We start from the raw sequence: 15452 nt of genomic DNA, 5'->3' as shown, positions 1-15452 counted from the left end.
CCTCTGGAACCTGTAAGAAGAATAAGCTCTTGTTTCTAGGTCTGATGGCAATCTTGAGTACTCCTGACCATGGCCAGACTTTTTCCTTTCAGCCTATGTAATCACACAGTATTCTTCTGCTGTCTCTGCTTCATGGCTCCTCTCTCCTCTGAGCCTATGCCCAAGTCTGCCTCTACTGAGAATATCATTCCAATCATGAATTAGGGAGTACCTAATGACTTTATGTTAATTTGGTTATACCTACAAAAACCCTACTTGCTAATAAAGCCCTATTCTGACCCACTGCAGATTAGGAAGGCAATGTATCTTTTGGAAAGATACAACTTAGTCCATAACAGGGTACCATATCCATGATGGTGCTGACAAGGGTTTTTCCATGCTCCTGAACCCATGGCCATCACTTCATAGATTTCAATACAAAAGCCAATTATCTCAGCTCTGAGACCTCTGACACCATAGAATTGCCTCTTGAATATATCAGGCTGGCAATAGGACTTTAATAAGACAAAAAAAATCTGGAGCCATGTACAGACACTGCTTTCATCTGTGTGCGAGTTCTGGCTCGATCACTACCTTCTCCTAATCCTTCACAAACAGTTCCACTAACTAGGAACCAAGCATTCAAATATGTGAGCCTATTGGGGCCATTCTCATTCAAACCACCCCAGGAGAAAAGGTGGTTCAGGGGTTAAGAACACTGACTGCTCTTATAGAGGACCTGACTTTGGCTCTCAGCGTCCACACAATAGCCCACAACTACCAGTTCCGGGAGATCTGATAACCTCTTCCAGCCTCCAGGGGCCCCTGCATGCACACGGTGCACATAGACTCACACAAACAACATACATATTAGATGAGTTATTAATTAAATGCACATTTTTAGAAGTCTAATTCCACAAGAGACAAACATCTTGGTTTTCATCCACGGACAGACGCTAGGTTAGAACGTACGTGTGACAAGAGAGCAAAAGGAGGGGTGACCGTGAGAGGAGGGTGCTGGCCCAGAGCAAAGACATGTGGGCGAGGATAGTGGGGTGCAAACAAGAACACGCTAGAATGGTCTATGTGTGTAAATGTCCTAATAAACACCATTATTTTGCATGCTAAGAAAATTAGGTTTCAAATAAAATAAAGGCCGAGTCCTGCACCTTGGTAGCTGTGTGGCTTTGGACGTGTCTCACCTCATTCTTGTCATCTGTCAGTATGGGGAGAAAATTCTGATATCACAGACTGCTGCATCACAGTAAATGTGATCCATACAGTGAAAATGTGCTCGATAGCTGTAACATAAGAATGCTAACTGATATTGATAACAATTTTTTTCTTTTTTTGGCAGGGGGGTTGAGACAGGGTTTCTCTGTGTATCTCTGGCTGTCCTGGAACTCACTCTGTAGACCAGGCTGGCCTCAAACTCACAGAGATCCACCTGCCTCTCCTAGGCACCACCATAGCCCAGCAATAGCAAGCCGGGCGATGGTGGCGCACGCCTTTAATCCCAGCACTCGGGAGGCAGAGGCAGGTGGATCTCTGTGAGTTGGAGACCAGCCTGGTCTACAGAGCTAGTTCCAGGACAGGCTCCAAAGCCACAGAGAAACCCTGTCTCGAAAAACCAAAAAAAAAAAAAGATTTAACAGTCAAAAGCAATTTGAAACTTGACCTGTGAAAACTCATTTACTCAATAAACAATAAGTAACTGAATAATCACTTCAGGAAAAAAATCACATAGAATTGTAACAATCAAAACATACTGTTGCATAATTAAGTTACCCAAACAAGACCTTCTAACATATCCTCTGGCCCCCTGTGACCTTGGCTGACAGTAGCCTTACTGTTGGCTCTGGAGAACTTTGGGGGATGCATCCTTAGGAGGCTATGCCCCAACTTACCCTTAGTGAAATATAACCCTTTCCCACCCCAGAAGGCAGACTGCTTTCCATGCCTGTATGGCACAATATGAGGCCAGTGGATGTCCACTTTACCTGAGGTGGTCTTGATTGCCATGCCTACATCATCATCTTGAGAATTAGGATGGCATGCCTGTGTTAGATTTTCTTGTTAGTTCTTTTGTTTGTTTTTTTAGGGACTTATTTATTATGTATAGTGTTCTGCCTGAACGTATGATTGCATGCCAAAGGAGAGTTCCAGATCTCATTACAGATGGTTGTGAGCCATCATATGGTTGCTGGGGATTGAACTCAGGACCTCCGGAAGAGCAGCCAGTGCTCTTAACCACTGAGCCATCTCTCCAGCCCATTATTTCTTAAGGAATGAGACATTTGTTTGGGCTCAGGCTTCAGATGATATGATCCAATATGGTATAGAAAGCATGGTGGCTGGAGTCACTGAGTCTCCTGCAGCAGGTTCTCACATGGTGTTGACTAGGAAATAGCCAGCCTGGCCAGGAAGCAGGTGAAGCTCTAACCCTCTCAGGCTCACCCCCTGTGACCTCCCTCCACCAGCTATGCCTCCCACCCTAGAGGCCCCACAACCTCCCAAAACTGTGCCACCGGCTAGGACCAAATGCACAAGCCCATGAGGCTGGGGGAGAATTTCCCATTTGCCATGATGCCGTCTAATCTTCCCAATGCCTTTGCCATGAAGATAGAGTCCAACATCAGAAAGAATATCTTACCTTCCGCTGGGGAGGCCAAACTGCAGAGTTCAAGGAACTAAGCAAAATGTGCCTTTCCTTTGCTGTGGAGACCCTATTGGTCCCACTGATGTGAGTGTTGAAAAAGGGTCTCTCTTCTGTGCTTCCTCCCACCTGTGCCCTCTAGTGCCATCTACCGTCTCCCAGTAATTGCACTCTGTGTAGTATGTGAGCCTCACTTAGACAGACTATGTCAGTAGAGGCTATGTGTGAACCTGACAGAAACTCAAGTCTTTCCTGTCCTTCGGACTGACACTTCCCTTGGACAACCTTTGCTTCTTGCTGATATGTACCCTTTGACCCCACCCTAGCCAGTATGGCACAAGAAAATAATTATGCTTCTCCCCACTTCTCACTCCTGGCTCCATCCCTTCTTGACAGCATCCTGATAAATAGGCACACTGGCGGGTTGACTGGATTGCATCGAAAGGAGGCTTTCTCTGCTAGCGCCTGGAGGATTGCAAGATAACACAAAGGAAGCCAGAGCAAAGCAGAGCTGCTCGGGAACCAAGACACACTAGCGCCCCAAATCCAGAAGGCCCTCTGACTACCACGCTCACCCACCTTCCCCTTTCAAACCAAAAGTCTGGTTCTTAGTTCTACCATCAGGTCTCTGGCTGACCACTAACAAACGGAACAATCTCTAAAAGATAGCATTTTTGTGACAAACCCCACAGGTGACATATGATCAGATACAGCAGAGGCAGGCACAGTGGCACCTTACTATGATCCTATGGTAAGTTGGGGACAGAAAGAAGTCATTTTAAAGATGATTTTGCCTTTATATTCTGATTATAAGATACAGTGACACAGAGAACCATGACATGATCATGGTAGAAAAGTGTGAAATACAAATGAATAAAAAGCCTGGGTGCAAAAAGCAGCAGGGTCAGAAACTTCCTGGAGGAAGGAAAGTGGAAGTGGAGACTGTTGGGAAATAAAGGAAATAATGGCACGTTGGAGGGCCAGGTGTGGGGCAAACTGAGAGGAAGGGACATGGTGACCTGTGCTTGAGGCGGGGGTCTTGGAAGGAGAATGACAGAACAAGACTCAAAAGACATGGGATGGGACTGGAGTGATGGCTCAGCGGTTTAAGAGCACTGGCTGCTCTTCCAGAGGTCCTGAGTTCAATTCCCAGCAACCACATGATGGCTCACAGCCATCTGTAACAAGATCTGGTGCCCTCTTCTGGCCTGCAGGCAGGCATGCAGTCAAAACACTGTATACATAATAAAGAAATCTTTAAAAAGAGAAAGACATGTAGAATGTCAGAGTGATGGTCTGGGCTACTGCTTCCAGAAGCTTCCTAAGTGTTGCATGTCCAACTTTCCTGGGAGCCAGACTTAGAGTCCTGAACACCAAGTTACCTACCAGTCTATGATCCAAAAGTTGTCAGACTTTTAGTCTTGTGTGTAAAGACACAGACACAGACATATGTACATGTTTGTGTGAAAATATTTCTATGTGTTGCAGCCTGTTTTTATTGCCTGTCATTTTATCAGTGTCAAGTTTCCATAACTAAGTCCTTTTAGAAACATTTTGCACGAAATTCTGCATAATGTTTCATCCTAAGCTTCTAGTAAAGCCCTGTGCTATAAATACAGAGCGGGACTCCTGGTAACAGTGTGTTCCTTAAACAGGGCCTGGCATGAGCATGTGCCAGTCCATTTCCGCCTTTGCTGCCTCAGTGACAACCCGCAGGCAAAGTTCCCAGTGGTTCCAACAGGCACTTTGCTGGGGCTTCTGTGAAATGCAGAAGGTAAGGGCTCCTGTGGTAAGAAACTAATTTCTCTCTTGTTTGAGATTAGAATTTATCTTGATGGTTCATGCCATTCCTTGAACAGATGGTTGATAAATAAACATGGTTGTTTACAGTGTCATTCAGACAGGAATGACAGCAGGCTAGTGCTATTCAAATTCAGATTCCTCCCTGCTGTGCCTCTCCTGAGCCACAGAAGCCGCCAATGAGAGCTGCGCAGATTTCATCTTTTTGTCTATCAGGTATCAGCCCCATATATCTGTGCCTTCGGTGAGTACACAAGTTCATTGACCCTTTTTAGCATTGTCTTGGCCCATATGTGCTGATACAACCAAAGACCATAGCCAGAGTGAGCTTACAAACACCAAAAATATATCACTCATGGTTCTTGGAAGACCAAGGCCACAGTGTCAGGAGATGCTGTGTCTCGTGAGGCATCCTGCTTCAAAGATGGTGCCTTCTTGATGCTCCCATTTGATAGAAGGGGAAGCCCACTTCCTCCAACCTCTTTTGGACATTAGTCCATTCATGAGGATAGAGCTCTCTTGTGAAATGGCCCCACCATAAGCTAGTAATACCATCACGCTGGGGATTGTTTCAACACATCAATTTTGAAGACACAAAACCATAACAAGCACCTGGGTCTGTCTTTATGTGACATCTGCTTAAGAGTTCTGAAATCAAATGTTATGGAAAGATAAAAAGCATATGTGGTGGTTTGAATCAGAATGGCCCCCAGAGGCTCATATTTTCAAATGCTTAGTCACCAGGGAGTGGCACTATTTGAAAGGATCAGAAGAGTTAGGAGGTGTGGCCTTGTTGAAGGAAGTGAGTCACAGGGGGTGGGCTTTGCGGCTTCAAAAGCCCACGCCAAGTCCAGAGTCTTTCTAGTCCTGCAGATCAGGATGTAGATCTCAGCTATTTCTCCAGCACCATGCCTGCCTACTGCCATGCTCCCTACCCTGATGATAATGGACTAATCTCTGAAACTGCAAGCAAGCCTTCAATTAAATGTTTTCTTTTAAAAGAGTTGCCCTAAAGCAGGGCGGGGGTGGCGCACGCCTTTAATCCCAGTGAAAGACCTGGATAACTCCGGGTATCCCCAAAGAAAGCCCTGGATAAATCCAGGTTCCCCCACCCTACCCCCAGCAGGAAGAAAATAGCCAAAAATCCAAGCAGGAAGAGAAGAATCAAAAGTCTAGGATTTAGCTGAAGATAAAGTTAGATTGTGATCTTGAGAATAATCTTGAGAAACAGGGAGTTTCCCCCTTGTAATTGTCATTGTACTGTGTTTTAGGAACTAGCTGATTATGACCTTGGGAGTGGTCCTGAGAGGCAGGGAGTGATCTTGTGATCTTGTGATCTTCACTGGTATTTTCAGAATTTTCTGTGACACACTCCCTGCCAATTCCGGATCACTGGGTTGTGGTTTCTTCCCTTAAAAATCGGTTCTCCCGGTCACTCGGGGTCGAACTCTTCCCCTGTGGGTTATGAGTCTCGGCCCCAGTGCACTGGTTCCCGTCTCATCTCATCGATTAAAGCCTCGTGTGATTGCAGCAAGGACGGTCTCTCGTGAGTGACTGGGGGGTCGTGTTATCCCGAGATTCAATCCTTCAGGAACTGAATTCCATTTACATAGATGCTGGGCTTGGGCTTTTTGCCTGCTGTGAACTGGCTCCTGTGCCTGCGGGAAAGACCTCATCTCAGAGTCTGAGCTTAGTCAGTGAGAAGCTGTTCCCTCAAAATGATAAGGAGGGTGCTGTTTCCAAAGAGGAAGATGCTGACTGGCAAAGGGGAAGATAACAATTGCGCCCCCACAGCCGGGCGCTGCAGTGTCTTTTCTGCACACCTCCTTCTTTCAAGCCACACAATCTCCGTGGCCTCCGCCACCATATAACACACACACACACACACACACATCTCAGAGTCTGTTCAGTCACAGGGAGCCCAGAACGATGTCATGTTTTACACCCAGTCCCAAGATGAGGGACCTTTCAGTGAACTCTATGTATAGAACTTCATAGTTGGACAGCCCACAAGCTAAATGATGAATGTGAGCGTCCCAACACACCTGGCACACGAGAGTGAGAAGAAGACAGGGCAATATTATCATGCTGCCTTCAACCAGGTCCACTGTCTTTTAGTTATGACTATTACCTATAATTCTTTGCATCATCTGGTTCCGAGCCAGTCATTGTGCATAGGTGCTGTGTCTCCGCTGGTGGCTAATTTTTTTGTTTTGTTTTGTTTTGTTTTGTTTTTTGAGACAGGGTTTCTCTGTAACTTTAGAGCCTGTCCTGGAACTAGTTCTTGTAGACCAGACTGACCTTGAACTCACAGAGATCCGCCTGCCTCTGCCTCCTGAGTGTTAGGATTAAAGGCGTGCGTCACCACCACCCGGCCTAGTGATCTTACTCTGCGGGAATACCTTCCTTGCCCCAAGAAGCTTGCTGACTCCCACCCTGCAGCAATGCAAGTCTAACCCACGCCCCTCTCTGATTTCACTTCTATCTTTCTTCCCAGTCACATCACCTGACAAGGAACTCATGTGCTCTAGCCCTGCAAGGCACAGCATCACCTGACTTTCAGCACCCAAAGGCAAAGGGGGCGGGCCTCTTACATACAAACATTTCTCCAGATAGCCCCGTTTTGACAGAAGCTAGACTCTTGCCCCCCAGAACCTGAGTTTCAGGAAGTAGCTCGTGTTCTGCACAGCCTCGAAATTTCCACCAAGCACTTTAGCAATCCTACCTTAGTCTACACTGGTTGAGGTGCCCAGGATGGGACAGGAAATGACTTAATGCTTTATAAGAATATAATATGGCTGCAGTCTTCTTAGCCCAGGATGGAATTCCTTGAGTCAACCAGTTCCGATTTTAGAATCTGTTACATCTCCCTACTTGTTTCTGATTCCTAGCAGGAAGCAAAGAGGCTGTAGCTGCGTGATGTCAGACCACTGGACCACCTGGCGTGAGTCTGTCTGCCACCACTGCCCTCGGGCTCCTAGAACTTCATCTGGACCCACGTTTCTCATTCGCTCGTGGTTCTTTCCTTTCTGCTGGTTTCATCTGATCATTTATTCATTCAGGCAGGCAAACTAGAGCACCAGAGCTCCAGGCCAGCCAGTCATCTCCTCAGACACCATGGGGTAAGGAGAACTCATTCCCAGTATTTCGAACAGGAGCCCTGAAATTGATCCCATGGGTCTGACTCATGTCATTTGTCTACCTTGGAACAATGAAGATAGAGTTCCCTCCATGCCCAAAGGAACATCAAAGTCTACTTCCAAAGAAGGTATGGCAGGTGGGCAGGTAGAAACCAAAGATGTCTCAACAATCGTTGATGACTCAGAAGCATCTTAAGAATTTGCACACTACTCTCTCTGCTCATCCCTTTCTCCTCCTCGTGACTCCTGACAGAATGTCACTTTTGTGTGCTTAGCTGCTTACCTGGTCCTTACTTATCTCACCTAGTCATCTGACATGCCTTTCCATCCTCCAGATTGTTTCATTGGTAGATTCATAACAGGTCCCAGTCCATTAGACGGAGGAGAATTCTGGGGAGGTGATTTTCTTTACTAAGAGGAAGGAAAGTGTACAAAGCCTGCTGCTGCCCAGACAACTCTGAACTCACTCCCAGTTCTTGCCCCTGGGCTTAGACGTAGGTGGATGCAATCCTGGAGCTGCTGCTGCCATCTTATGAGCAGTGTGGGGAAAGCCGAGATAACTGCAAAAGACAGCTTAGAATTCTGGCAAAATCAAACAACACAAGCAGCTCTACCCTTGCTTATCCACATCACAGAAACCCACTGGATGTCTGTTTCTTTCATCTGGACACACCCTACCTCTTCGGGAGCCGTTCTCCACAAACACATGTCTCCTCACAGAGAGCAACAAGGGAGAAACAGTCTGTGCTCTGTCCATCTTCCTTTGCTAAGGCAAACACATCTGACCCTCCACCATCCCACAGGCCTAAGAAAGGGCACAAACCTGGATGTTCTTCCTGCTTTGGACTCTGTCACCCTTGTCGCTCACGTTAGATTGGTAACACGAAACAATGGAGGCTGAGAAGACCCAAGGGCCAGGGGAGATGATGGTCAGAGCCAATCTGCCGTAAAGCTTCCCACAGCTAGGTTGTGCATTCATTTCCTGGGTGAACAAACCTTGCACCCCCAAGTACCGCTCACAAGCAAGCATCCCTCAGCTGTCCAGTCTGCAAACCGCAGTGGGGAGCCGTAATCAAGCTGACCAGCCCATTCTCACAGTAATGACCAAGCAGCGCTTTTCTCTGAACCCACTCCCCAGACCCATGGTCCAGGTTTATCTTCACAGTGATGTTCACAGTGTTCATCATCCATAGCAAAGACTTGCTGAGCAGACATCCACTTTCCCTTAGAGAAAATGGTTGAGAGAGACAAGGCACTGAATGTCAGTCTGCAGGGAGGGGTAAATAAGCCTGGTGAGACAAGACAAGCCCTGGTTCGTCCGCAGAAACACCACACACACTATGTAGAAGTGGCCTGGTTTATGAGACAGCTCAGCACGAAGCTCCCAGTCCACGACTCCTGCTCCAGAGCTGATATCCTATGGGCAGCCTTTCTCTGAGATCCACACAGCAGCGCACTTCTCCACAGCAGCTCATGTCTGCAGGGCTCGTGGAGGTTCCACCAGCACCACCAACCTCCATCAGGTCAGGAGAGCAGAAAGAGGTGGGGGCAGCATTAGAGACTACGAAATAGAGAAATCAAACATCCTGTAGCCAGAACAGCCTGGCCGTCACTAAGCACAGGTCCTCTGAAGCATCCCTACACCACCCTAAATTATCCTTCACTCTCTCAATGATGAGGAAGAAGCACGGCTGGGGGCGGGGAGAAAGCCATTCTGCTTTATACCAATGACTCCTGAGTAAATGAGACAAGGCCCAGGGAGGCCTTGTGATGGCACTGCCTGGAGACAGAGTGTCTGGCAGGGAAGACACAGTGCAGAGGGTAGGGAAACGTACCACAAAGTTTGCAATCCGCCCCCATCTGCTCTGTGCTGTTCCATCCATGCAAGCACTGAACGGCTCGTCTGCTCTTGCCAAACAGACCCATGTGGAGACCAGGCTGTCTGGAAAAGTCTATAGATAGGAGGGTCAGTCTCGCTGTCTCGGGTCTCACTGAACCGGCACAATCCAACCCAAAGGCAGAATGCCCGTTGCCCTACATGCTGGCACTTTCGTGCTGAGATCTCAGGGTTCCAGTCTCCAGTCCTGTGCTCCCCAAGTTCACAGTCTCATGGGAAGCCCACAGATTGACCAAATGTAGTTGACTATGAAGTTAGAAAGGCAAACGGAGGCTAGTCTGTGAAGGGCCTCGCACACCAAGCCGAAGGGCTTAGGACAGATCTCTTCATCCACGGCCTCTGTTTTGATGTATTTATACTTGATCCAGACGCATAGGAAGAAAACATTAAAATTTCTGCATTTCTGGGCTGGAGAGATGGCTCAGTGGTTAAGAGGACTGGCTGCTCTTTCAGAGGATCTGGGTTCAATTCCTAGCACCCACATAGTGGCTCACAGCTGTCTGTGACTCCAGTTCCAGGGACCTGACACCCATACACATAAGATAAAAATAAATAATTTTTTTAAAAATATGTATTTCTGGGGCTGGAGAGATGGCTCAGTGGTTAAGAGCATTGCCTGCTCTTCCAAAGGTCCTGAGTTCAATTCCCGGCAACCACATGGTGGCTCACAACCATCTGTAAAGAGGTCTGGTACCCTCTTCTGGCCTGCAGAAATGCACACAGACAGAATATTGTATACATAATAAATAAATATTTTTTTAAAAATATGTATTTCTATGCAACTAAATGCATAACAAATTAGACAGTTCAGTGCTCACTTCAGCAGCACATATACTAACATTAGAATGACACAGAGATTAGCATGACCCTGCACGAGGATGATATGCAAATCCGTGAAGTGGTCCATAGCTTTTTTTTTTTTTTTTTTGGTTTGTTTGTTTTTTTTTTTTTTTTTTTGGTTTTTCGAGACAGGGTTTCTCTGAACTAGCTCTTGTAGACCAGGCTGATCTCGAACTCACAGAGATCCGCCTGCCTCTGCCTCCCGAGTGCTGGGATTAAAGGCGTGCGCCACCACCGCCCGGCAGTGTTCCATATTTTTGTATTTTGTTTTATTAAGGAAAAACTCTTTTAAGAGGAAAAAATTAGACAGTTCAGTCTAGGAACTTCCAGGCTGATGTGCAGATTGGAAGTTGCTTCATGTGTTGCAGTGAACTTAGGTTGTTCCTCTGCAAGACTGGAAGAGCATCGGAAACCACAACGGAGCTGGTAAGACAGCTGGGAAGTGTGGAAGGATGAACGCAGGGGTGCAGCAGAAGGAGTGGACAGCATCTGCCCCGGCCATGGCTCCCCAGCAGGAAAAAAAGCAAACCAAGAGTCCCTGGTGAGCAGAAACTGGCAGTCCTACCCACAGGACAAGCCATGGCTCTCACAACCCTCTAATTCCGTGGAGGGATTTGGGGAGACAGAGCACCTCCTGTGTGTGACTGGTCAACACCTACAAGGTCGCGTTTCCACCTGAGGTGTCTCAGGTAGCTGCACCTAAAGAACGTCCTGAGAGGGGGTGTAGTATTTAACACTGGGTTACTCTGAGGACCTGATCACAAGATCTAATCGATCACAAGATCTAATCGAGCCGGGCGGTGGTGGCGCACGCCTTTAATCCCAGCACTCGGGAGGCAGAAGCAGGCGGATCTCTGTGAGTTCGAGGCCAGCCTGGTCTAGAAGAGCTAGTTCCAGGACAGGAACCAAAAAGCCACAGAGAAACCCTGTCTCGAAAATCAAAAAAAAAAAAAAAAAAAAAAAAAAAAAAGATCTAATCGACCACAAGTCAGGAGGGCTAGGAACAAACTGACACAGCCTCTGGGTGAGAGAGCTGAGCAGGCAATTGTGGAGAGGCAGGCTGGATGCAAACATGCCAAGAAGTTCAGGTAGCAGGTGACCATAAACAGAAGGATGTTGACCAGAAACCTTGCCCTTTGTAGCTGGGTAACCGGCGGCATCTGAAAAGCCCCAGCTTGAGCTTAGCAGGAGCTCCACACTTGGAGCCACCACCCACTGCGGCTCACTTCCAACTAGACTGAGAACTCTGACACTTCCCCAGAGCCCTTGACTTCTGCAGCCTCCTTCCTCCCACGGATGCCTAATGATGCCTGGGGTTGGAAATCACTTGCAGTTAGTTCTCCTGTACGGATCTCAGCACTTTAGTTCATTTCCCCAGTCCCTAAAGCAGTCAGAGACACCATTAACTAACCTGGGGCATATGAACTCGGGGGGGGGGGGGGGGGGGGGAGTGTGACTCTAGAGCATGGGAGAAGCCACCTCACCATAGGATGCAAAGCTAAGTGTGGCCAGCAAAGGCTCCTGGGGTGAAAAGAATGGAAGTCGCTAGAGGAAACACAGCCCTGAAGGACATTGGATACTTAGCCAAGCTTGGCTGAGCACCAACCTAAATGGCAGGAAAGACAAGAGACCTCAACTTCCACTGAAGCCCACTCCCCATCTCCACCTGGAAGACCTAAGAAGATGCTCTGTCTTATTTTTATTTTCCTTTTTTTTTTTTTTTGACCTTTGTGTTTTCCCCTTTTCCTTTTAGTATATTTTGGTTGTTATTTTATTTGCTTTTTTTAAAAAAGACTTTGCTTTTAATCATCTTAAATTTTATCTAATGTTTGTGTATTTTTCTTCTTTATTGCACTTTTTATCTATTTGGTGTTATTGCTGTACCCACTGTTTATTTTCTTCTTTCTTTTTCATTTGTAATTATAATTAATGTACAGAAAATTCAGCAGTACCTTTAACGCAGTTTAGTAGCGAGTTCTTTGACTTTTGTCTTTTTCAGCTTGGCATTTTGAGCTGCAGATTTAGGACCATGGACGTTGCCTGGCAGTGGATCTCATCATATCTGCCATTGTAATTGGTCCTAAAACAGCTTCCACCAGCTTAGCCAGCCACACCCTTGTCTTCCAAGTCAACCTCTCTAAAGGCAGCAGCGCTGCGGGTCTTCCTGTGGACCAGCTGCCCCAGCCTGGCCTTCCCCTTGATGATGCGCTGGGGACCCCCTCTTCCGACACAGACCAGGCAGGAAGACCATCTGCTCAAGGGGGTCTACATCGTGGGCAATCACCATCAACTGAGCCTTCTTGTTCTCCACCAAGATGGTGATTGTATTGACCCCCACTGGAAGGACAGGTGGTCTCCTAGTTGGGACATCCCCTTTGCCAGCAGCCTTTGCTTCCCCTGCTTTGTCTCTGGCCTGTACTTGCAGGCAGGCTTAAGCAGCTGAGTAGCTGTTTGCCAGTCCAGGGCCTTGGTGAACTGGTTAATGGCAGGAGGAACTTTGAGCCGCTTATAGAGGATGGCCCTCTGCCGCTGCAGCCTAATGTAGCAGGGTCATCTGACAAAGCACATGAGATTTCTTTAGCGCTGAATGTCCTCCCCAATGCCAAAGTTCTTAGGCCTTTTCTCAAACAAAGGATTTACCATCTTTTTGGCCTCCTGTTTCTTCACAATGGCAGGGACCTTTTCCCCTTGACCTTCTTTCCCTTGGGCATCTTGCTCAGCTGGATGAGCTGTTTTCTTCTTTTTAACTTGCATTGTGAATTGACCCCCAAGAACAGCCCGCTCATCCTCTGCATGTACGTTATGGTTGGGTAGCTTGGTGTTCTTGTGGGACTCCCACCAATGGGGGTGGGGCGTGTCTCTGACTCTTGCCTACACTTGGGACATTTTTCCTCCTACTGGGTTGCCTCATCTAGCCTTGATATGAGAGTTTGTGCCTAGTCTTATTGTAACTTGGTATGTTACATTTGGTGGATACCCACGGGAGGCCTGCTCTTTTCTTTAAGGGAAATGGAAAGAGTGGATCTGGGGGAGAAGGAAGGTGGGGGAGGAGCCGAGAAGAGCGAAGGAGGGGAAACTGCGATGGGAGAAGAATTTAAAAATTAATTTAAAAAAGAATTTAACTTAGTTCTAAACAAAAAAGAGAAATCTGTCCACTGAAAATATTCTCAAATAAACTAGAAAAAAATGGCTATACCAACAGACACACAAATCACAAACAGAAACTGAAGAAACATGAAAGAATAAGGCAACACTATGCCTTCCGAAGCTCAGACCCCAACACTATGTCTTCCGAAGCTCAGACTCCAATACTATGCCTTCCAAAGCTCAGACCCCAACACTATGCCTTCTGAAGCTCAGACCCCAACACTATGCCTTCCGAAGCTCAGACCCCAACACTATGCCTTCCGAAGCTCAGACCCCAACACTATGCCTTCCGAAGCTCAGACCCCAACACTATGCCTTCCGAAGCTCAGACCCCAACACTATGCCTTCCGAAGCTCAGATCCCCAAATACTGAAACAGATACACTGGAGTGGATGGCATGCCAAACAAAGAATTCAAAAGACTACTTTAAAAATGATCAAAGACTTTAAGGTTGGAGATATGGCTCAGTGATTAAGAGCACTTCCTTCTGGGCATCATATTGAAATAGAAGCCATTCAGGGATACGCAGAAAAACTAGGTATAAAAAATACATATATTGCTGGGCGGTGGTGGCGCACGCCTTTAATCCCAGCACTCGGGAGGCAGAGGCAGGCGGATCTCTGTGAGTTCGAGGCCAACCTGGTCTACAAAGGGAGTTCCAGGACAGGCTCCAAAGCTACAGAGAAACCCTGTCTCGAAAAACCCATATATATATTTATATATATATATATATATATATAAATATATATATATATATATTGAAAAACAAAGACATATCAAAACAGAATAAACTAAAGGAATTCATGGCCACCAAACCAGCATTACAGAAGACACTCAGAGGAATCCTACACACAGAGGAGGAAAGAAACAGTCTCAATTACGAGAGCACAGGAAAGAATAAATGTCATGAAAGGAATATATGAATAAATAAGAACTAGACAGGAATAATTATGTCTAACTCAGTAAATAAAATCCATAATATGAATAAAAGAGAAATAAAATAACGATATATGAACCAGGAAATAACTAACCAAAGTTCCAGGATCAGCAAACCCTTGTCAATCATAGCCCTGCATGTAAATAGGGTTAGTACACCAGTTAAAAGATACTATTTGACTAGATTAAGAAGCAAAACCTGCCAGGTGGTAATGGTGCCTGCCTTTAATCCCAGCACTTGGGAGGCAGAGGTAGGCAGATCTCTATGAGTTCAGGGCCAGCCCGGTCTATAAAGTGAGTTTCAGGACAACCAAGGCTACACAAGGAAAACCTGTCTCGAAAAATTTTTTAAAATAAAATTTAAATTATACCTCTGAGCATCACAGAGGTAGGTGGATCTCTGTGAGTTCGAGACCAGCCTGGTCTACAAGAGCTAGTTGCAGGACAGGCTCCAAAGCTACAGAGAAACCCTGTCTCAAATAAAAAAAAAAAAAAAAAAAAAGATTCAGAAGAAACAGGTAAGCTCCTCTATACATTATGACCAACCAAAAGTAAATTAAGAGAACATTAACAACCTAAGGCCTACAGTGAGCAACAAGAACAAATCTGCAGTAACCAGTCATCCAGCAAAGAAAAGCCCAAATCACATGAACTTGCTGCCAGACTAAACAGAAAGGGTAAGAACACCACAAAACCCACCTCATGAAATCAATATTACCTGATAACAAAACTGGATAAGGATATAGCATACACACAAAAAAAATTAGAAAACTATAAACCAATTCCCTCGATGAGTACACATATAAATAAAAAATCAATAAAATGCTGGCAAAATGAATTCAGCTACTTACTAAAAAGATAATATACCATGGCCAAATTGGTTTCATTTCAGTTTGTGCACAATCAATAAATGTAATCTAGCACATATATAAACTCAAAGGCAGAAATCACAAAATCATCTCTATGAACAGAGAAAAGGTTCTTGACAAAGTTCATTATCCCTTCATGATAGAAACTAGAGATACAAAGAACAGACCTCAACATGGTAGGGCTGTAT

At 46.1% G+C, this 15452-nt stretch overlaps 1 non-coding gene across 1 annotated transcript; it reads left to right on the top strand.

Annotated features, from left to right (window-relative positions):
* The first annotated feature begins 10282 nt into the window (after positions 1 to 10282).
* Positions 10283 to 10385, top strand: LOC130875280 (U6 spliceosomal RNA). Its single transcript, XR_009057209.1, has one exon. It is a non-coding gene; the product is annotated as a U6 spliceosomal RNA (small nuclear RNA).
* The last annotated feature ends 5067 nt before the right edge of the window (positions 10386 to 15452 follow it).

This window comes from Chionomys nivalis, chromosome 5 (genome assembly GCF_950005125.1).
Source record: "Chionomys nivalis chromosome 5, mChiNiv1.1, whole genome shotgun sequence".
NCBI lineage: Eukaryota > Metazoa > Chordata > Mammalia > Rodentia > Cricetidae > Chionomys > Chionomys nivalis.
This window is presented reverse-complemented; position numbering and strand designations above follow the sequence as displayed.